A 21,819-nucleotide genomic window follows, 5' to 3' on the forward strand; every position below is an offset into this window, starting at 1 on the left:
ACACCACCTCTCCTCAGGCTGCTGTGGTGGCCTCAACAGCGCCCCAAGACTTAGACGCCCACGGCGTCTCCTGTCGAGGGCCTGTGCGATGCTGACTGGCCACAGCTCCCCAGCTCCCGGCGGTTGGCTCCCCCTGGGCACCGCGTTCCTTCACTCCGGTTGGCAGAATTAGACTGCGTCCTCGCCTTGGCCCCCTCAGTATAGGGAGCGCACGGAGCGAGCAAGGCAAAAAAGTGGCAGGAGCCGGGTTTCTGGTGAGGGAGGGAGGTCCGCTGGGGCGGGACCCTAGGAAGAGGGACCCAAGAGGAGCCGCCGCTTCAGGCGCCGGTACCTGGAGGTCTGAGAGCCCCGCGCCTCAGACCAGCTGAGGAGCCGCCGCTCCGCCAAATTTTCCTGTCGCGGGAGAGGAGAGGAACGGAGACGGGATCCCGCACAGTAGGTGGCGGCGCGGGGCTTTCCACTGGCGGACTGTGGAGCAGAGGCTTTCAGGGCTCCAATTCCAGAGAAGTTAGGCTGAGGTGGCGTGGCGGACGGAAGCGTAGCAGGCAGGTGGCGGCCGCCGGCGAGGAGCCTGGCGCCACCAAGCGAGCTGTTACTGTAGTCTCGCGACACAATCCCAGCGCGGCCACCTGTGGGGCGCATGCGCAGAGCCGGGAGCTGCTAGAGGTCCTGTTCTGCCCACTGCGCCTGCGCGAGCTGTGATCACACTGGGTGCGCCACAAGTGCCAAGAGGCCCCCCTCCGCTAGGTGGCACCCAGCTCGCCGGCTGCTCTAACGAAGTGGACTGTAGGATCTCAAAGCTGGCACGTGGAGGCTTCCTGCTCTCTGTTTGGGGGCATCATGACCTGACCTGGAGCACAGACTGTTTCCTGGCGTGGGCAAAACAATGATGTTAATCGCTGATCTTGTGTGTGCTCCTGTTGTCATTCTGCACCTTCATATTTAAAAGAACACTTGCCTACTGGCCACATTCTGCAGATCTATGGGTGTGTGTTTTGGCTTCTGCAAAATACTGTAAACTTCTTGAAGACAGAAAGACTAAACCACTAGTTCCAAGAAAGAAAGCCCTCTGTTGGATTTTGCTCAACTTTGCTGCCCTACTTAGAAATGTGCTGAAGACCAAGGATGAGACATATCTCGCACAGGTACCCAGCAGCATTGGTCTTGTTTTCACCTTCAGGCGGAGAGCGATATGTGCCTTTTAGTGTCTCCAAATGAGCCTAAATGAAATTAAGCCAGCTTCAGTTCCAGTACTGGATATCCTGTTACTTGTTTGTTAGCTGCTGCTCAGCTAAGTGAGCCTTAAAATGAAAGGGTTGTATTGGATAACCAAAGTCCCCTCCAATATCTAAAATTTTGAATTGTTTAATGTCAGCCCAGAACCTCAATTGTTATTTTAGAAGTTTAGATGAAGATCTTTCGTGGGTGAATTTTAAAATATGTTTTAAATTATTGTTTTTATTTAAAAGTTAATATTTTTTTTTAAATAGGGCTAAAATATCTTCACATTTCTAGGTTTTCACAGACTGTAACAATGCTACTCATGCATAAGAACTAGACAATAGATATCATGACTAAATGATTGAATACCATGATGATTAATGCCTGTTGCAAAAACAATAATACAAACTCCAATGTGTGTGTATGTTTTCCACGGTAACATCACAGAAAATTTGGCTTTTGTGTCTGTGACAGGGCTACCTTGAAGACAATGTAAGAATAGATGCTCATCAATGTTTCCAATAGGTGCAAGAAAATTTGTCTTACACAGACTTTCCCAAGGCAGGATTATGACAAAGTTCCCAGAGTCGTAATTCTTAAGATTGCTCCAAGGTAAGCAGAAACAGGAGAGCAGCCTTCTCAGCCAGTGAAGTTGAATGTGTTGTTATTTAATGGAGGGATACCTGACCTTAAAACCACCTGCAGTTTCCTAAGAGATTTCCCTTTTGTGGCCATTGACTAATGGCTCTTTCTTGGAACCTAGCTCTGTACCCTTCCTTAAAGGTAGCAACATCTGGTGGGCTGCAGCCTCTAGATTGGAGAGAGGACAGTGGAAATACTCCCTCACCCCGGATTACAAGTGTTCTTTGTGAAATCCAGACCAGCCATTCCCTTGTACTCAGAAATACTTTGCAGAATCATTTGCTTAATGCTGTCTCTTCATGCCACCTTACCTCCTTTCCAACCTGAGTTAGTAAAGATGGAGTTCCTCCAAGAGAGGAAAAGCAGATGAAAAAGTAGAACCCAGATAGATCCCTAGCCAAACATAGGACTGGGAAAAGCAAATATAAAGAAGGTAGGAGAGAAGAAATCAGAATATTTGAAGGCTATGAGTCAATACTTATTTTGCCTTAAAATGCTTACATTTGGGCTTCCCTGGTGGCTCAGACGTTAAAGAATCCACCTGCAATGCAGGAGACCTGGGTTTGATCCCTGGGTTGGGAAGATTCCCTGGAGGAGAGCATGGCAACCCACTCAAGTATTCTTGCCTGGAGAATCCCCACGGACAGAGGAGCCTGGCAGGCCACAGTCCATGGGGTCACAAAGAGTTGGACACGACTGAGTGACTAAGCACAGCAAGCTTACATTTTAACTTAGGACCATTACTGCCTTAAATCATTTCTCCAAAATGAAGTACTGCATGCAGAAACTGTGTGAAAATACAGCTGATTTATCTACACATAAAGGTTACATTTCCTTTCTTCCTATACTGACCTCTCCCAGAAATCTGCTTGAAGAGGAAATGTTTGAGATTCACTTGAAAGGAATTCACTGAGGCTTCATTATTTTTTTCATCCCCAATTTTAGTTTTTTCCATTTGAAGTAAGATTTAATCAGAAAGATCTAGATTAAATTAGCTCCTAAGATTTATTGTTGTCTGTTTTTTTGATTTTGCGGGGAGAGTTTTATATGGTTGCTACTGTTACATTACCTTTGAATTCATAGATCTCTGCTCCTGTCTGCCCTCTGTCAACAGGGAGTGGTTGAAAAATACCACCAATTCCCCAAACACATATCTTTAAATAATACTACCACAGAAATAGCCTAATCAAGTAGAGAAGTGAACTAATCTAATTAAGTAGTTTCTAATACAGCGTTCCCTTAAGATTTTGGAACAGATTTCCTTGATGGGATGCTAGAAGGATAAGCTATCCAGTGGATACAGGAGGGGAGAGTTGATGTCAGGAGCCAGGCAGTGGGTATAGACGAGTGGTTCCTACAAGAAATCTGAAGATTCTCTACATGAAAAATATATCTCAACTCTTTCTTCTTCTCATCACATTTACCCTAGCAGCTTCCACACTCCCGTCACTGTTTCCTGATATTCCTTCTCTATCTCTTCAGTACAAAATTCATAGTCAGAGTGGGAATCCCAGCAGGACCAGACAATGACACAGTCAGGGGAGAAGAATGAAATAATTTGCTTTTCTACGTCTTTAATTTTTATATTCAAAAGCTAGCATGTGTGTACTGTAGTTTAAATACTCCCTTTGTAGCTATAACAAGGGAGGTTTTCTTTTCTGTTCCTTATATAATTATAATTTTGTTATTTCAATAATTCTGCTTTCTTTATAGTATTTTAATAAACATTTTAAGGGCAGTTTTAAGTTCACCACAAAATTGAATGGAAAGTACCTAGATTTCCCAGATAGCCCCTGCCCCTGCACAAGCTTAGCCCATCAATATCCCCCAGCAGAGTTGTACATTTGTGACAGCTGATAAACCTACACTGACACATCATAATCACCCAAAGTCCATAGCTGACATTACAGTTCACTCTTGGTATTGTACATTCTATGGGCTTGGATAAATGTATAATGATATGTATCTATCATTATAGTATCATACAGAGTAGTTTCACTACCCTAAAAGCATTCTGCGTTCAGCCTATTTATCTCTCCCCTCCCCCAACTTGATAGTATTTTTATTGAAATTATTTACTCTTAGTGAGAATGTGACTGTTTTCCCTTCTGATTTTATTTTTTTTTTAATTGAAGAATAATTGCCTTACAGAATTTTGTTGTTTTCTGCCAAATATCAACATGAATCAGCCATAGATATACATATGTCCCCTCTCTCTTGAACCTCCTTCTCATCTTACTCCCATCCCACCCTACAGTTGACTCTTGGATATCATGGCTTTGAACCATGTGAGTCCACTTACAGAAGAATTTTTTTCGATAGTAAATGCTATAGTACTGCATGATCCACAGTTGATTAAATCTGCCAATTTGGAACTGAGGATGCAGAAAAATCATGTATGTGCTGCTTAGTCACTCAATCATTTCCGACTCTTTGCGACCCCATGGACTGCAGCCCATCAGGCTCCTCTGTCAATGAGGATTCTCCAGGCAAGAATACTGGAGTGGGTATCCATTCCCTTCTCCAGGGGATCTTCCCAACCCAGGGATCGAACAGGAGTCTCCTGCATTGCAGGCAGATTCTTTACCAGCTGAGCTACGAGGGAAGCCCATGCTTCGTTGCTCAGTCACGTCCGACTCTACAACCTCGTGGTCTGCAGCCTGCCAGCCTCCTCCGTCTATGGGAATTCTCCATGAGGAGGGCTGACCATAAATTACAAGCAAATTTTAAACTTCATGAAGTGCTAACTCCCCTAATCCCCACGTTGTTCAGGAATCAACTGTATATTAACAAAAAGATTCAATTCATTTGCTGTTATCAAGGATTATAATCTATGATTGCAAATTAGATACTAATTTATTTTCTTTATTTGCTCATTATTTGAAATCCTTTTTCATGTCATGACCTCTAAAGGTGTATACTTTTCATGGATTATTTTTGCTGATGAATTATAGAACAAAGCAGTAATCTTGAAAATTATAGCCTTCTAATACCTACATTTAACCAATTCTCCCCACTCTCAGGCATGTTATTAACTTGACAACAGTTAAAAACTACACCACAAACACTTCACTGAAAAGATGCGTTATGATTTTAATAAATTTCTAAAATGAGATAAACAAATCTTTAAAGGTTCTTTACTACTTTGAATTTTTGTAAATAACAATTAGAGAACAAGTTTAAATGAATTTATCTTTATATGAAGATTATTGGGGAAAGTTTAAGATTCTGGGATATTTTTAGGGAAGCAAATTTAGTGAACATCTGTTTTGTGCCAGGAATATTATGTCTTTTTTATTTTCTATTTTAATAACTCTGAACTATAGCACTTTAATATTTTCTATTTTAATAACTCTGAACTATAGCACTTTAATTCGCATTTGACAGATGAGATGACTGAGACTTTGAGTGATTAAATAATTTTACTGAGCCAGGTGGAGGGGGGCCTTCCAGGCAAAGGGACCAGCTTGTGTTGTGTGGAAGCTGAAGTCGAAAAAACATGGGCAGATGGAGGAATTAAAGGAAGGCCATGTGACTGGAGCATGGGGTTGAGGGACAGTGGTCCAAGCTGAGGCCCAGGAGGCAGGCAGGGCAGCTCAAAATGGGTTTAATGGAAAATGTTAAAGATTTGAGACTTCATGTCTTCTTCACATTCCCTATAGTGTGAGGAATGGATTGGATGGACAATTATAATAGCCAAGGAGAAAACATGTGGTTTTGTGATTTAGTAGGAAAGCATGACAGATAACAGTTATTGACTGCAGAGTAAGAGGGAATGGAGATGTGGGGGTGATTCCCAAGTTTCAGACTTGCTCACCCGTGTGGAAGGTAATACTCTTCTTTGGGAAAAGTAGTACCAAGAGAAAAGCCCCTCTCAGGATTTTGTGGGTTTGTTCTAAGACATGGTGAGGTGCATTTGAAATGTACAGAATAGGTTGTACAATATAGAGGTATGGAGTTCAGTGGAAATATCTGGGCAAGAGGTCTCAGTTTAGGAGAAAAAGGAAAGACCATTAAATATTTAGGGCAGTGTTTCCCAAGTTAGGCCTTGGACCTTCTACATCAGGAGCCCTCACACATCCATCCTGTCATACTCAATGTTTTCAGACTTTCCTGTGCATTGGGAATCACCTGGATGTAGCTGAGTGGACAAATGCAGAATGGCAGCACAGTGCCTGGGATTGAATCCTGGCTCTGGAGCTAGTGATGTCCACTTGAACAAATGATCAATTTATTTAACTCTGTTACTCAGTCTCATCCTGTGCGAAATGGGGACAACAGTGTCTACTTCACAATGTTTCTTAAAGATTAAATAAGTTAATATACATAAAGCTCTAAAAATGATACCGGATATATCATAAGAATTCAATATAGATTTGTTATCATTATTTTTCTGAGGAGATTTCTAAAATGGGGATTCGTGGATACCAACCAGTTTTCTGGGATTTAGTTCACACTCTATCTCAACTTCTGTCCTTTCAATCTTTGCTATACTTATACTATGCCTCATTAGTTATTTATATCAAAGTAATACATGCTGATGGTTAAATAAAAATTCGATATGGGTTTATCATAAAAAGCAACAGCTTTCAGTCTCACTTCTCCTCACCTGAAATCCTACTTGCTGGAATTAATCAATTTTAATCGTTTTCCTGGTTTCAGTTTCCTGCTGAGTTATAGTCATAGTTCTTAAGTATTAAATTCATGCCAGTGTATCATCATTTATCCCCTTTATATATACTTTGCTTTAGCTTTCTGTATTTTTTTTGCATCTCTTCTTTTCACAATTCTCCTAGTTATTCTGTCCCAGCCTTGTATCCAAAAGAAACACAGTGAAAGGAAAAGGAAGCTCTTTCTGCCTCCTCTTCTCAAGTCCCAGAGCTCCATAGGATCAGTGATGTCCGAGAGAGAGATGCTCTGAGGCCAAAGTCAGAGTCCCTCACCAGCAGGGGACCAAACCTGGGATTTCCTATGTGACCACTCTTTCTAAATCTCCTTGTAGGATGAGATTTAGAAAGGATTGCAGTACTGTGCATTACAAAACAAATTGTAAGAACACACAAAGGAGCTTGGTGCTCATTTCAGGCAAAATTTGATGAACCTTCAAGCTATAGTAAGACTTTCGCAAAAAAAGAAAAGTGTCTTTCCTCTTTGCCAATATGCTGCCTGCCACTTTACCTATGTGAACATGCATAACTTCACCTCTTAAAACAAATGAGACAAAGCATGAATTTCATTTCTTTAGCCTGACAGTTTGGGGTTTCTTCTTTGATTCAGTCATTCACAAAATGCAACATTTTACCTGTTTCCTTAGAGCACTGAAAGACAATTTAGTTTAAAGTCATGCCTCAGTCTCATTTGGAGTTACAAAGAAGGGACCTCTTAGAATATTTGAAGTGTTTCCTAGGAGGAATTTCTGCTCAGCTTACAGAAGAAAACATTCAGGTGAATGCATAAGATTATGAATTAATTTTTCAGTAGTAGGAAGGAGGCATCCACAAGACATCTCCGCTTTACCTGCTCTACCAAGCACAGGTAAACATGAGGAGACACTTATCATTTGATTGCGAGAAAAACTTTTTATTGGATACACAATTTATCTTACATTGTCCTGCTACAGGACAAAATGCAAAAAGGCAAAATAGTTCTCTGAGGAGGCCTTAGAAATAGCTGTGAAAAGAAGAGAAGCGAAAGGCAAAGGAGAAAAGGAAAGATATACCCATTTGAATGCAGAGTTCCAAAGAATAGCAAGGAGAGATAAGAAAGCCTTCCTCGGTGATCAGTGCGAAGAAATAGAGGAAAACAATAAAATGGGAAGGACTGGCAGTCTCTTCAAGAAAATTAGAGATACCAAGGGAATATTTCATGCAAAATGGGCACAATAAAAGACAGAAATGGTATGGACCTAACAGAAGCAGAAGATATTAAGAAGAGGTGGCAACAATACACAGAAAAGCTATACAAAAAAGTTCTTCGTGACCCAGATAACCATGATGGTATGAACACTCACCTAGAGCGAGACATCTTGGAATATGAACTCAAGTGAGCCTTTGGAAGCATCGCCAGAGAAGGAAATGGCAACCCATTCCAGTACTCTTGCCTGGAAAATCCCAGGGACAGAGGAGCCTGGTAGGCTACAGTCCATGGGGTTGCACAGAGTCGGACATGACTGAAGTGACTTAGCCGCAGCAGCAGCAGGAAGCATCATTACAAACAAAGCTAGTGGAGGTGATGGAACTCCAGTTGAGCTATTTCAAATCCTGAAAGATGAGGCTGTTAAAGTGCTGCACTCAATATGCCAGCAAATTTGAAAAACTCAGCAGTGGCCACAGGATTGGAAAAGATCAGTTTTCATTCCAATCCCAAAGAAAGGCAGTGCCAAAGAATGCTCAAACTATCACACAATTGCACTCGTCTCACATGCTAGCAAGGTAATGCTGAAAATTCTCTAAGCTAGGCTTCAACAGTATGTGAACCATGAACTTCCAGATGTTCAAGCTAGATTTAGAAAAGGCAGAGGCAGTTCTATTTCCAGTTTTTTAAGAAATCTCCACACTGTTCTCCATAGCAGCTGTACTTGAGACAAGTGCTCGGGCCTGGTGCACTGGGAAGACCCAGAGGAATCGGGTGGAGAGGGAGGTGGGAGGGGGGATCGGGATGGGGAATACATGTAAATCCAAGGCTGATTCATGTCAATGTATAACAAAACCCACTACAATGTTGTGAAGTAATTAGCCACCAACTAATAAAAATAAATGATAAAAAAAAAAGAAAAGAAAAGGCAGAGGAACCAGAGATCAAATTGCGAATGTCCGTTGGATCATTGAAAGACCAAGAGAGTTCTAGAAAAACACCTACTTCTGTTTTATTCACTATGGCAAAGCCTTTGACTGTGTGGGTCACAACAAACTTTGGAAAATTCTGAAAGAGATAGGATTACCAGACCACCTTACCTGCCTCCTGAGAAATCTGTATGCAGATCAAGAAGCAACAGTTAGAACTGGACATGGAACGGAAGACTGGTTCCAAATCGGGAAAGGAGTATATCAAGGCTATATATTGTCACCCTGATTATTTAAATTCTATGCAGAGTACATAATGCAAAATGCCAGGCTGGATGAAACACAAACTGGAATCAAGATTGCTGGGGAAAATATCAATAATCTCAGATATGCAGATGACACCACCTTTATGACAGAAAGGGAAGAACTAAAGAGCCTCTTGATGAAAGTGAAAGAGGAGAGTGAAAAAGTTGGCTTAAAACTCAACATTCAGAAAACTAAGATCATGGCATCTGGTCCCATCACTTCATGGCAAATAGATGGGGAAACAATGGAAACAGTGACAGACTTTGTATTTTGGGGCTCCAAAATCACTGCAGATGGTGACTGCAGCCATGAAATTAAAAGACACTTGCTCCTTGGAAGAAAAGCTATGACCAACCTAGACAGCATATTAAAAAGCAGAGACATTACTTTGCCAATGAATGTTTGTCTAGTCAAAGCTATGGTTTTTCCAGTAGTCATGTATAGATGTGAGAATTGGACTATAAAGAAAGCTGAGCATCGAAGAATTGATGCTTTTGAACTGTGGTGTCAGAGAAGACTCTTGAGAGTCCCTTGGACAGCAAGGAGATCAAACCAGTCAGTCCTGAATATCCATTGGAAGGATTGACACTGAAGCTGAAACTCCAAAACTTTGGCCACCTGATGCAAAGAGCTGACTCATTAGAAAAGACCCTGATGGTGCTCGCTTCAGCAGCACATATTTTAGAAAAGACCCTGATGCTGGGAAAGATTGAAGGCGGGAGGGGAAGGGGATGACAGAGGATGAGATGGTTGGATGGCGTCACCCATTCGATGGACATGAGTTTGAGTAAGCTCCGGGAGTTGGTGATGGACAGGAAAGCCTGGCGTGCTGCAATCCATGGGGTTGCAAAGAGTCGGCAACTCAACAACTGAGCAACTCAACTGAGCTGAACTGTCCTGCTACAGAGTTAGCAAAAACAGCATCCAAATATAAGTCTTATTTTAGAACAGGATAGAAATAGAAGGATAAATTATTTCCTATAAATTTTGCCTCTTCAGTTACCTGTTTATAAAACTGCTATTGTGTCAAAGTCTCACTTTCCCTCTAATTTCTGATAGTCTGTCAGAAAAATGAAATCTGTTCATTTTACGTCTAGGAGGAAGCACATAATAAGAAATAATGATGTGATCTCCCATGTGGAGAGTTCTTTTAGTTTTTCAAAACAATTTGCTCTCTTATTTGGATCTCACAAGAGCTCTGTGAAATTGTGGGACAGGAATAAGTCTTTATTTTACAGATGAAGAAACTGAGGCCAAAATGTGAATGCTGTGTCCTTATTTCCTTACATAGAAATAAAGAATGTAAAGTCACTCAGTCGTGTCTGACTCTTCGCGACCATATGGACTGAAGCCTACCAGGCTCCTCCGTCCATGGGATTTTCCAGGCAAGAGTACTGGGGTGGGTTGCCATTTCCTTCTCCAGGGGATCTTCCTGAACCAGGGATCGAACCCAGATCCCCTGCATTATAGGCAGACGCTTTTACCGTCTGAGCCTCCAGGGAAGTCTTGTCTGCATAGGGGCTGCACCAATTTATATTAGCATTCACAGTGTACAATGATTCCCTTTTCCTCACATCCTCACCAGCATTTATTTTGTGTCCTACAACTTTACTAAATTTATTTATTAGTTCTAATAGTTTTTTTTTGTGGCACTCTTTAGGTTTTTCTGTGTATAAGATCATGTCATCTACAAACAGAGGCAACTTTACTTCTGCCTTTCTGGTTTAAATCCTTTCTATTTCTTTTCTTGACTGATTACTCTGGCTATAACTTATAGGATTGTGTTGAATAGCGGTGGTAAGTGTGGGCATCCTTGTCTTGTTCTTGATCTCAGAGGAAAGCTTTCAATCTTTCTCCTTTTACCACATGTGTAATATTAGATCTGGGCTTGTCCTATATAGCTTTATTTTCTTAAGGGATGTTCCTTCTGTGCCAAATTTGTTGAGAGTTTTTGCCATGAATGGATGTTGAATTTTGTCAAATTTTTTTTGTATCATTGAAATGATCATATTTTTTTCTTTCATTCTGTGAAAAGAATATGTCACATTTCTTGGGGCTTCCCAGGTGGCACAGTGGTAAAGAATCCACCTGCCAGTGCTGGAGACGCAGGTTTGATCGCCGGGTTGGGACGATTCCCCTGGAGGAGGAAATGGCAACCCACTCCAGTATTCTTGTCTGGGAAAATGCTATGGACAGAGTAGCCTAGTGGGTTACAATCCATGAGCTCAAGAAGAGTCTGACATGACTAGGCATCTGAGCATACACATCACATTTATTGATTGTGTATATTGAGCCATCCTTGCATCCTGGGGATAAATCCTCCTTGACCATGGTGTATAATCCTTTCAAAGAGCTGTTGAATTCAGTTTGCTAGCATTTGTTGATAAGCCTTGCATCTTTATTCATCAGAGATATTGGTCTATAGTTTTCTTTACTTCTAGTCATTATCTGGCTTTCATATAGTAGTGTTCTCTCCTCTTGAGTTTTTTGGAAAACTTTGAGAAAGATTGGTACTAATTCTTTTTTGTTTGTTTGTTGTTTGTTTTTATTAGTTGGAGGCTAATTACTTTACAATATTGTAGTGGTTTTTGTCATACATTGACATGAATCAGCCATGTATTTACATGTGTTTCCCATCCCGATCCCCGCTCCCGCCTCCCTCCCCATCCCATCCCTCTGGGTCTTCCCAGTGCGCCAGCCCTGAGCACTTGGTCTCATGCATCCAACCTGGGCTGGTGATCTGTTTCACCCTTGATAGTATACTTGTTTCAATGCTGTTCTCTCAGAACATCCCACCCTCGCCTTCTCCCACAGAGTCTAAATGTCTGTTCTGTACATCTGTGTCTCTTTTTCTGTTTTGCATATAGGGTTATTGTTACCATCTTTTTAAATTCTATATATATACGTTAGTATACTGTATTGGTGTTTATCTTTCTGGCTTACTTCACTCTAATTCTTTTTTAAATGTTTGGTAGAATTCACCAATGAAAACGTCTGGCTCTGGGCTTTCCAACATTGGGAGGTTTTCTTATTACTGATTCAATATCTTTGTTCAACACTGGTCTTACTCATTATTTTCAGTTTCTTCATAATTCCATTTTGGTATGCTCTGCTTCTAGTAATTTGTCTATTACTTCTAGGTTGTTGAGTTTGTTGGTGCATAATTTTTCATGGTAATCTCTATGATCCTTTATATTTCTGTGATATCAGTTATAACATCTCCTATTTAAAACTTTATTTGGAGGTGTCTTCTCTCTTTTTTCTTGGTTAGTCTAACTAAAGATGTGCTAATTTCATTTATCTTTTCAAATAACCAACTTAATGTTGTTCATCTTCTCTGTTTTGTTATTCTCTATTTTATTTATTTCTGCTCCGATGTTTAATATTTACTTCCTCTGCCAATTTTGGGCTTTGTTTATTTTAGTTTTACTAGTTCCTTGAGCTGTGAAGTTAGGTTGTTTGAGAGTTTTCTTTTTTCTGGATGTATATATTTAATCATCAAATCTGTCTTCATTCTTCCTTGCCATTGTTATGATATCCTCAGTTTGGCTCAGGATGGTGAAAAATAGTTCAGTCCCTACTGAGTCATTTTATCTTCAAAGGAATAAGTTGTTTGTTTGCTTTGTTTTTTGCTATATAAAGAAGGCTCTGTATCTGGATAATATTGATGGCAGGTGACAATCATATGGACTTAAAGCCCCAAAGCAGGCTATAGAGGTTCCTACATCAACTTACTTGCAAATCAGAATTCCAAGAGAGTTTAGAGATGTGTTTGTACAAAATGGGGGCTATGAAATAAACCCAAGGGCAATGGTGTATCTAATTCCTGCGTCTCTAGATAGAAATGATGCAAAGATAGAAATGATGCAAAGATAGAAATGATGCAAAGATGAGGAAAACAGAAGAGCTGGAAAAGAAAAATATGAAAGATGTGGCTAAATCATGAGTAATTAATTGTTGATCACAATTATTGATGATCATTTTCACCATCTACACCCATGTTATCAATTATAATGCTATACTGACTCCTAATCTCTCTTGTATCAAAGGTTTTTGCAGCAGGCTTGTGGATTTTCACTTTTAGGAGCTGGACTTAGTCAACAGAAGTTTAGGTAAGAACTGTAAGCAAGAAAGAAGCCCTGTTCAAACCTATTCCCAGAAACTATCAAAATCATCCATTTACAATCAAGTCAGAATGTCAGTCATTGTCACAGCTTTCTGTTATCTGACTTGCTTTCCCTATGTCCTTCCTTTTAGAAACTGCCCCTCTCAGATTCCCTGTGAGGGGAATTGTAGGGGAGTGTTGACAATACCTGCATCTCATTCCAGTCTAGGAAAGTATGGTAGTACAAAAATCAGGAATTACATGCAGTACCTTTTCTACCAGAAGAGTAGAAAGAGTAGAAAGATACAACAAAAACAAACCAGAGGCCATTTTTAGAGATTGGATTTGGATGCTAGGTGAGGAAGAGTTTCCTTCCTTAAAAGATCACACGAGGTTAATGACCATTAAGCCAGGATCTTATACTCTTTCAGAAAAAGGGGAGGGAGATGGTCAGAAAATGGAACAATCAAAGGAAGGAGAGAAGGGGAAGAATTAATTCTATATTTTTGATAGCTATAAATGGTGTCTCTAGATCCATCTGTCCTGAAAATCTGGGGTTTATCTAATAAATTCCTTTTTTCTATAAAAACTTTTGAGCTGGGTTTTTTCACTTGCAAACAAAGGTCCAGTGTGTGGCTAGTATATTAGTCTTTCTTGTTATGTCGTATTTCAGCCCTTGTCTCTGATAAAGTATAAACTTGGTTGCCCCTCTGAGTGTTATTAACCTAAGGCAGTCCACATTTAAGTGAAAAGATAGCTGGCTGAGTGTGTGTGTGTGTGTGTGTGTGTGTGTGTGTGTGCGCGTGCTCGTGCACGCACTTCTGAATAGCATTTAGCCTTTAATCAGAAAGCCCCTGTGTAACCTAACTTAAATGGCTTAACTGCTCTGAGTCACTAATCTTCCAAATTGCCAAAATAAAGATATAAATATATCTAAATATATATCTGTGAAGGTCAGTAACTCAGATGTCTGCACAAAATAAAAAAGTAAAGAACTTCAGAAACTTCACAAAAGATTAACTTTTAGATAATTTCTAAGTTTCTGGCCACTCCAGAATTTCTAACAACTTGAATCCTTTAACCATCTCTGTCAGTTTTGTTCGTAATTATGCTCTGAAGCACTGCAAAAACGTGAAATGATTTCAGAACCATCTATAGTAACTGTATATGCACATGTACTTGTTCTGGAAGACAGGAAGACTGCCTGTCTGTCTGGCCCCCTTATTTTAAAAATGAAAATACAAGTCTGTTAAAGATAAAGAGTTTTACAGAAAAGTGAGAGTGGCTTGAAGAAGAGCGCAGAGATTTTCCAAAGGCAGGAAGCAACGCCCCCATGCTGGGGAGGAGAAAGAACTCCAGATCCCTGGCAGGTTAGGGTAGGAGATGCTGAGACAGCTCCTAGGCAGGCTCCAGAGAAGAAGAGATGAGAGCGTTACCAGGATAACACCACCAGCACCAGGGACCTAGCCTCTCCCCAGTCTCTCATCCCCCAGAAGGAATGAGTAAGGAGAGTGCCCCCTACAGGCATGGATAATGAAGATGTCAGCAGCCAGCGTGCCGCAAGGGGATTCTGCCTCCCTTTTCTGGACAGTACCTACACCTCCAGATGCTAGACTAGTTCTGTGGATGGAAGAGGCCCCATAAGGACTGAAACTGATCTTCTGTCTTGTCCAGCTAGATGATACATGGGGCTAAATTATGTTGATTTAAATGAATGAAAGTAATATTTCTTGCATTTCTGAGCTAATAGGCTACAATGCACAGCGATTTTGAGTACTATGTGTAATTTCTGCAGTCCCAACCTTTGATAATTAGCAATCTATGTGTGACCATTATTGTGTCACTTGTGTCATCACAGATGTCTACTGTAGGCCAAGAAATGCCTACAATACCCATGCCTTATAACAGCCTAGGAAATTACAGTATTCCAAAAATTAGGAATTAAATGTGCATATTTTCTTGCGCCTTTCCATTAAACGATCAAAGACATGAAGGAAAGAGAAACTGATTTTTCAAATTTAGATTATGTTTAGGTATGCATGACAGGACCCATTTCCCATAAGCCTTGCCAACACTTGAAATTTGGGGACTATTTAATATTTACTGGCATCTGCCAGTTTATTAAGGGTTACCACTTCTAGAAAGGATTTTTCTGGCCCTTACAGTCTGAGTCTGAACAAACAATTAAAGGCTGTGTTAGAGCAGAGAAGGGAGATACCTTGATAGAGGAGCTGGAAGAATTGTTTTCTCCTGAGGCCTCCTATCTCCAGCAGGAGAAGGACAAGTGTCAATCAAATCCTCACTAGATACTGGTGCAGGACACAGTATTGATTTATTTCTCTTTGGTGAATGTGATGACTTTGACCTGTCCCAGGATGGGAGGTGCCAGCCTCTCCTGCTTATCAGCCTTTCCTGAAGGCTCAGGATTTACTGCAATGTGCTTGTGGTTTAATGCTTACTTAATAAGAAAACTGTTTTATTTCTCTACCATTTTTGTAGACAAAACTTCTGGATTTGGAATTTTAATTTTTAATTATATTTCTTCTGACACATTTCACATGCAGTCAGTGATTGCCACTTTGAAAAGATGTGTTGGAAGTGGGGAAAGGTATGTCCTTAGTCACATTTTTTCTCTGTGGATATAGATGTAGTGGTTTTATGAGTCAGAGGAAAGTATCCCTGTGCTCCCCCCATTCCAGCTCCTACCTTTCCTTTGTCTGCATGTTGAGGAGGGGCTGTCTGTTAGACATGCCTCACATTTCATAAAAGGTGGTGGGACTCTTCAAGGTTGATGATAACTAGAGAGGATGAGCTCGCAAACCAGGACATCTTCAGAAAGACCTAAACTGTTGTGCTTATCTGCTCACTCTTGAGTAATGAGGACCCATGGGAGACTCTTTGGCCCTGTCGTGTCGTAAGTGCATGAGGCTTGCTGGCCTCCTTCTGCCTGAGTTTCACACTGTTTCCATCTTAATAGGATTTCCAAGCTACATTCTAGTCACTTCCAACTCCTTGAGAGAAGAAAGACTGTCATGTCTGCTTTCCAAGGCCCAATCATGTGGCTCTTCTTTGGATCCATTCATTTCCTATTCAATACACTATGTGTTACTTGAGGGCAATACGCGTAGTATGCATCCTTGAATTGCTGCTAGAATTTAAACCCAATCTGATAACCTCAAGATGGGAACTCTGTGTTCTCACATGTAAATGATATTAATGATGATAATTTTTCATTGACCCACCCCCTATAGTAATGAAAATAAAAATAAAAGTAAACAAATGGGACCTAGTTAAACGTAAAATCTTCTTCATAGCAAAGAAAACTATAAACAAGATGAAAATACAGTCCTCAGAATAGGAAAAAATATTTGAGAACTAAGCAACTGACAAGGGGTTAAACTCCAAAATATACAAACAGTTCATGCAACTCAATATCAAAACAGCAAACAACCCAATCAACAAATGGGCAGAAGACCTAAACAGACATTTCTCCAAAGAAGACATACAGGTGGTCAAGAGGCACATGAAAAGATGTTCAGCATCACTAATTATTAGACAAATGCAAATCAAAACTACAATGAGGTATCACCTCACACCAGTCAGAATGGCCATTATTAAAATCTACAAACAATAAATGCTGGTTCCTGACCCAGGTGGCACAGTGGTAAAGAACCCGCCTGCCATTGGAAGAGTCAATATTGTCAAAATGGCTATTCTACCCAAAGCAATCTATAGATTCAATGCAATCCCTATCAAGCTACCAACGGTATTTTTCACAGAACTAGAACAAATAATTGCACAATTCGTATGGAAATACAAAAAACCTGAATAGCTAAAGTAATCTTGAAAAAGAAGAATGGAACTGGAGGAATCAACCTGCCTGACTTCAGACTATACTACAAAGCCACAGTCATCAAGACAGTATGGTACTGGCACAAAGACAGAAATATAGATCAATGGAACAGAATAGAAAGCCCAGAGATAAATCCACGAACCTATGGACACCTTATCTTTGACAAAGGAGGCAAGGATATACAATGGAAAAAAGACAACCTCTTTAACAAGTGGTGCTGGGAAAACTGGTCAACCACTTGTAAAAGAATGAAACTAGAACACTTTCTAACACCATACACAAAAATAAACTCAAAGTGGATTAAAGATCTAAACATAAGACCAGAAACTATAAGACTCCTAGAGGAGAACATAGGCAAAACACTCTCCGACATAAATCTCAGCAGGATCCTCTATGACCCACCTCCCAGAATATTGGAAATAAAAGCAAAAATAAACAAATGGGACCTAATGAATCTTAAAAGCTTTTGCACAACAAAGGAAACTATAAGTAAGGTGAAAAGACAGCCTTCAGATTGGGAGAAAATAATAGCAAACGAAGCAACAGACAAAGGATTAATCTCAAAAATATACAAGCAACTCCTCCAGCTCAACTCCAGAAAAATAAATGACCCAATCAAAAAATGGGCCAAAGAACTAAACAGACATTTCTCCAAAGAAGACATACAGATGGCTAACAAACACATGAAAAGATGCTCAACATCACTCATTATCAGAGAAATGCAAATCAAAACCACAACGAGGTACCATTACATGCCAGTCAGAATGGCTGCTATCCAAAAGTCTACAAGCAATAAATGCTGGAGAGGGTGTGGAGAAAAGGGAACCCTCTTACACTGTTGGTGGGAATGTAAACTAGTACAGCTGCTATGGAGAACAGTGTGGAGATTTCTTAACAAACTGGAAATAGCACTGCCATATGACCCAGCAATCCCACTTCTGGGCATACACACCGAGGAAACCAGATCTGAAAGAGACACGTGCACCCCAATGTTCATCGCAGCACTGTTTATCATAGCCAGGACATGGAAGCAACCTAGATGCCCATCAGCAGACGAATGGATAAGGAAGCTGTGGTACATATACACCATGGAATATTACTCAGCCATTAAAAAGAATTCATTTAAATCAGTTCTAATGAGATGGATGAAACTGGAGCCCACTATACAGAGTGAAGTAAGCCAGAAAGATAAGGAACATTACAGCATACTAACACATATATATGGAATTTAGAAAGATGGTAACGATAACCCTATATGCAAAACAGAAAAAGAGACACAGATGTACAGAACAGACTTTTGGACTCTGCAGGAGAAGGCGAGGGTGGGATGTTTCGAAAGAACAGCATGTATATTATCTATAGTGAAACAGATCACCAGCCCAGGTGGGATGCATGAGACAAGTGCTCAGACCTGGTGCACTGGGAAGACCCAGAGGAATCGGGTGGAGAGGGAGGTGGGAGGGGGGATCGGGATGGGGAATACATGTAACTCCATGGCTGATTCATGTCAATGTATGACAAAATCCACTGCAATGTTGTGAAGTAATTAGCCTCCAACTAATAAAAATAAATGAAAAGAAAAATAAAAAAAAAAGAACCCGCCTGCCAATGCAGGAGATGCAGATTTGATCCCTGGATCAGGAAGATCCCCTGGAGAAGGGCATGGCAATCCACTCCAGTGTTCTTGCCTGGGAAATCCCATGGACAGAGGCACCTGGTAGGCAGGGGGTCACAAAGAGCTGGACATGACTGAGTAACTGAACATGCAGACTTGTTCTTTCAGTGGGAATGTAATTGATACGGGGAACAATAATGGAGGCTCCTTAAAGAGCTAAAAATAGAACTACCATATGACCCAGCAGTCCAACTATTGGGCTTATATGCTGAGAAAAAGCATAATTCTAAAAGACACATGTACCCACAGAGTTCACTGTAGAAATGTTTACAATAACCAGGACATGGTTGCAACCTAAATGTCCATTGACTGATGAATGGATAAAGAAGATGTGGTACATATATACAATGGAATATTATTTATCCATATAAAGGAACAAACTTGGGTTGTTGGAAGTGATGTGGATGGACCTAGAGTCTGTCACACAGAGTGAAGTAAGTCAGAAAGAGAAAAGCAAATGTCGTGCATCAATGCATGTATGTGAAATCTATAAAAATGGAATATATGAACCTATATTCAGGCCTGGAATAGAGGTGCAGACATAGAAAACAGACATGTGGACACAGGAGGGGATGGGGAGAATAGGATGAAATAGGCAATTAGAATGTATATATAGACACTACCATGTGTAAAATAGATAACTATGGGAACATGCTGCATAGCACAGGAAGCTCACCCCAGTGCTCTGTGATGACCTAGAGGGATGGGATGAGAGAGGAAATTGCAGGGAAGGTCCAAAAGGAAGTGCATATATGTGTACATATAGCTGATTCACTTCATTGTACAGCATAAACTAACACAATATTGTAACGCAGTTGTAATCCAATAAAAAAATTGTCAGAAATAATTCTTTAGAAAATATTTGCAGTAGGTACATTTTTTAAGAAGTAAATATTCATATTGATTGTGTTATTTATTTTTAGTTGTCTTTAATATCATTTTATTTAATAGACAATATTGGTAGCTCAGAAGGTAAAGAATCTGCCTGCAATGCGGGAGACCCAGGTTTGATCCCTGGGTCAGGAAGATCCCCTGGAGAAGGGAATGGATACCCACTCCAGTATTCTTGCCTGGAGAATTCCATGGACAGAGGAGCCTGGTGGGCTACAGTCCATAAAGTCGCACAGAGCCGGAAATGACTGAGCACTCACACACACACATACACACACACACATTCAGTAGACACCACTGTCATTGACAACTACTTGCTCAAATGCATGGTGGAGGTTTCCATGGTTGTCATTTCTGCTGGGGGGAAGAAAACAGTATGGTAACACCCACATACTGCAAGCTGGCTGATTAAAACTTTCACTTTTTTTCACATCTTAATCATTTAGTAAGTTTTTCTTCTTACCTTTGTTATTCTGTAATTACCAGTCAACAGATTTGTTGAGCGTTCTAGGACCAGAAGTCTTCATTTTCTTTAAATCTTCTAGAAAAATGAAATGGCCCTCAAGAGGCCAAGACGAATGCACTGGCTTCTGTCTGCTACCTGACACATAATGAGCTGGGTCTACAACTCTGGAAAGTTCCACTTGTACAGAGATTCCACAAAGGGGACCCATAACAGGGGCTCTTCTCTCTTTTAGAAAATTCTTTTACTCTGGGAATTTATAGCCAGGATCCCAGCTCACTGACAAACATCTGCTGTTCAGTGATAGCACCATCTGGTACTTCAGCTCCTTGCTATATTATAGAAGCTCTTTGTAGCTGCCTCCTCAAATTAATTATTCTATAACAACTTGTTTTCTGGAAGCACAGGCCAAATAGCATAGTTTTGCTGAAAGCTCTTAATTCAATGCTTTGCCCCGTGTAGAACGGGCATTTCGAAGCCTTCCCCTGGTCATGGTCTGAAGTGTTTCAAGCCATTGTATTTGGAGGAATATGGGGTGGAGGGAAATGTATACTAATAGCTGGAGCAAGTGGCTTGGGAAAACATGTGTTTATCTGCATTTCACAAGCTCATGAACATGCATGGCCTAATTTAAATAATTTATTTAGAGGGATGATTATGATAATACAGGCTAAGCTATATCTGTCACAGGAGCTTAAAAAGTACTTCCTAGAGTAGTGATTGCTTTTAATATAGCTATACCACCCCACTCAATTACCAGCTTCTTTGATGATTGATCCCACCATTCAGTTTACAGCAGGGCCACGAAGTTCCATACTGTGGGAGCAGCTAAGTCTGGATGATACAATGAAATGAGCACTGCACAGAGTCACTAACAAACCAAGGGAGGTTCAGTAAGTCACTTGGTCACTGTAGGTCTGTTTTCTCATTGGTACATAAACTACCTGACCTATCACACCCCAGGCTGTTGTGACGCTCAAATGAGAAAAGAGTATCAAGACATAGTGCAATCAGAAATGAGCGATATGCACATATGCCAAATTTCATCCATTTATCTTTTTCTTACAGATCAGATTCTAATGAAGTAAAGTACCTGTTGCTGCAACTCTGGAGCAAGATGCTTAACCGGTAAGTCTGTGGTTTGGGAACCAATTGTCTCATCCCACACCAAACTCTCTGTTCAGAATACGGTATTCTTGGTTTTAGCATTTGGCTACACAATGGCGGTATGACTTGGCACAATGATTCTTCACCTTGGTGGTGTGTAAGAACTACGTAGGATTCTTTTTTCTAATTGAAGTGTAGTTAATTTACAATGTTGTGTTCATTTCTGGTATACAGAAAATTGATTCAGTTATAGATACGCGTGCATGTTTGTTCAGTCGCTTCAGCCATGTCTGACTCTTTGTGATCCTATGGACTCTAGCCCATCAGGCTCCTCTGTCCATGGGATTCTCCAGGCAAGAATACTGGAGGGGGTTGCCATGCCCTCCTCCAGGGAATCTTCCCAATCCAGGGATCAAAACCACACCTCTTGCATTGCAAGAGGATTCTTTACCACTATCACCATCTGGGAAGCCTGTGTGTGTGTGTATGTGTGTATGTATATATATACTCTTTTCTAATATAGTTTATTACAAGACAGTAAATATAGTTCCCTGTGCTATACAGTAGTACCTTCTTGTTTATCTATTTTATACATAGTGAAAGTGAAAATCACTCAGTCACATCTGACTCTTGAGACCTCATGGACTACACAGTCCATGGAATTCTCCAGGCCAGAATACTGGCATGGGTAGCCTTTCCCTTCTCCAGGGAATCTTCCCAACCTAATGATCAAACGCAGGACTCCTGCATTGCAGGCAAGTTCTTTACCAGCTG

The 21,819-nt window shown here is 40.6% G+C and overlaps 2 long non-coding RNA genes across 2 annotated transcripts in view; one reads left to right on the forward strand and one right to left on the reverse strand.

Moving 5' to 3' along the window:
• LOC110130297 (uncharacterized) overlaps positions 1 to 454 on the reverse strand; it is a 297,669-nt gene extending 297,215 nt beyond the window's left edge. Inside the window, exon 1 of the long non-coding RNA XR_011488624.1 lies at positions 332 to 454. This is a non-coding gene — a long non-coding RNA (uncharacterized lncRNA). The remainder of the gene's footprint in view (positions 1 to 331) is intronic.
• Positions 455 to 580: 126 nt separating this feature from the next.
• LOC139035967 (uncharacterized) overlaps positions 581 to 21,819 on the forward strand; it is a 64,631-nt gene continuing 43,392 nt past the window's right edge. Inside the window, exons 1-2 of the long non-coding RNA XR_011488625.1 lie at positions 581 to 1,145; positions 21,007 to 21,202. This is a non-coding gene — a long non-coding RNA (uncharacterized lncRNA). The remainder of the gene's footprint in view (positions 1,146 to 21,006; positions 21,203 to 21,819) is intronic.

This window comes from Odocoileus virginianus, chromosome 7 (genome assembly GCF_023699985.2).
Source record: "Odocoileus virginianus isolate 20LAN1187 ecotype Illinois chromosome 7, Ovbor_1.2, whole genome shotgun sequence".
Classification (NCBI taxonomy): Eukaryota; Metazoa; Chordata; class Mammalia; order Artiodactyla; family Cervidae; genus Odocoileus; species Odocoileus virginianus.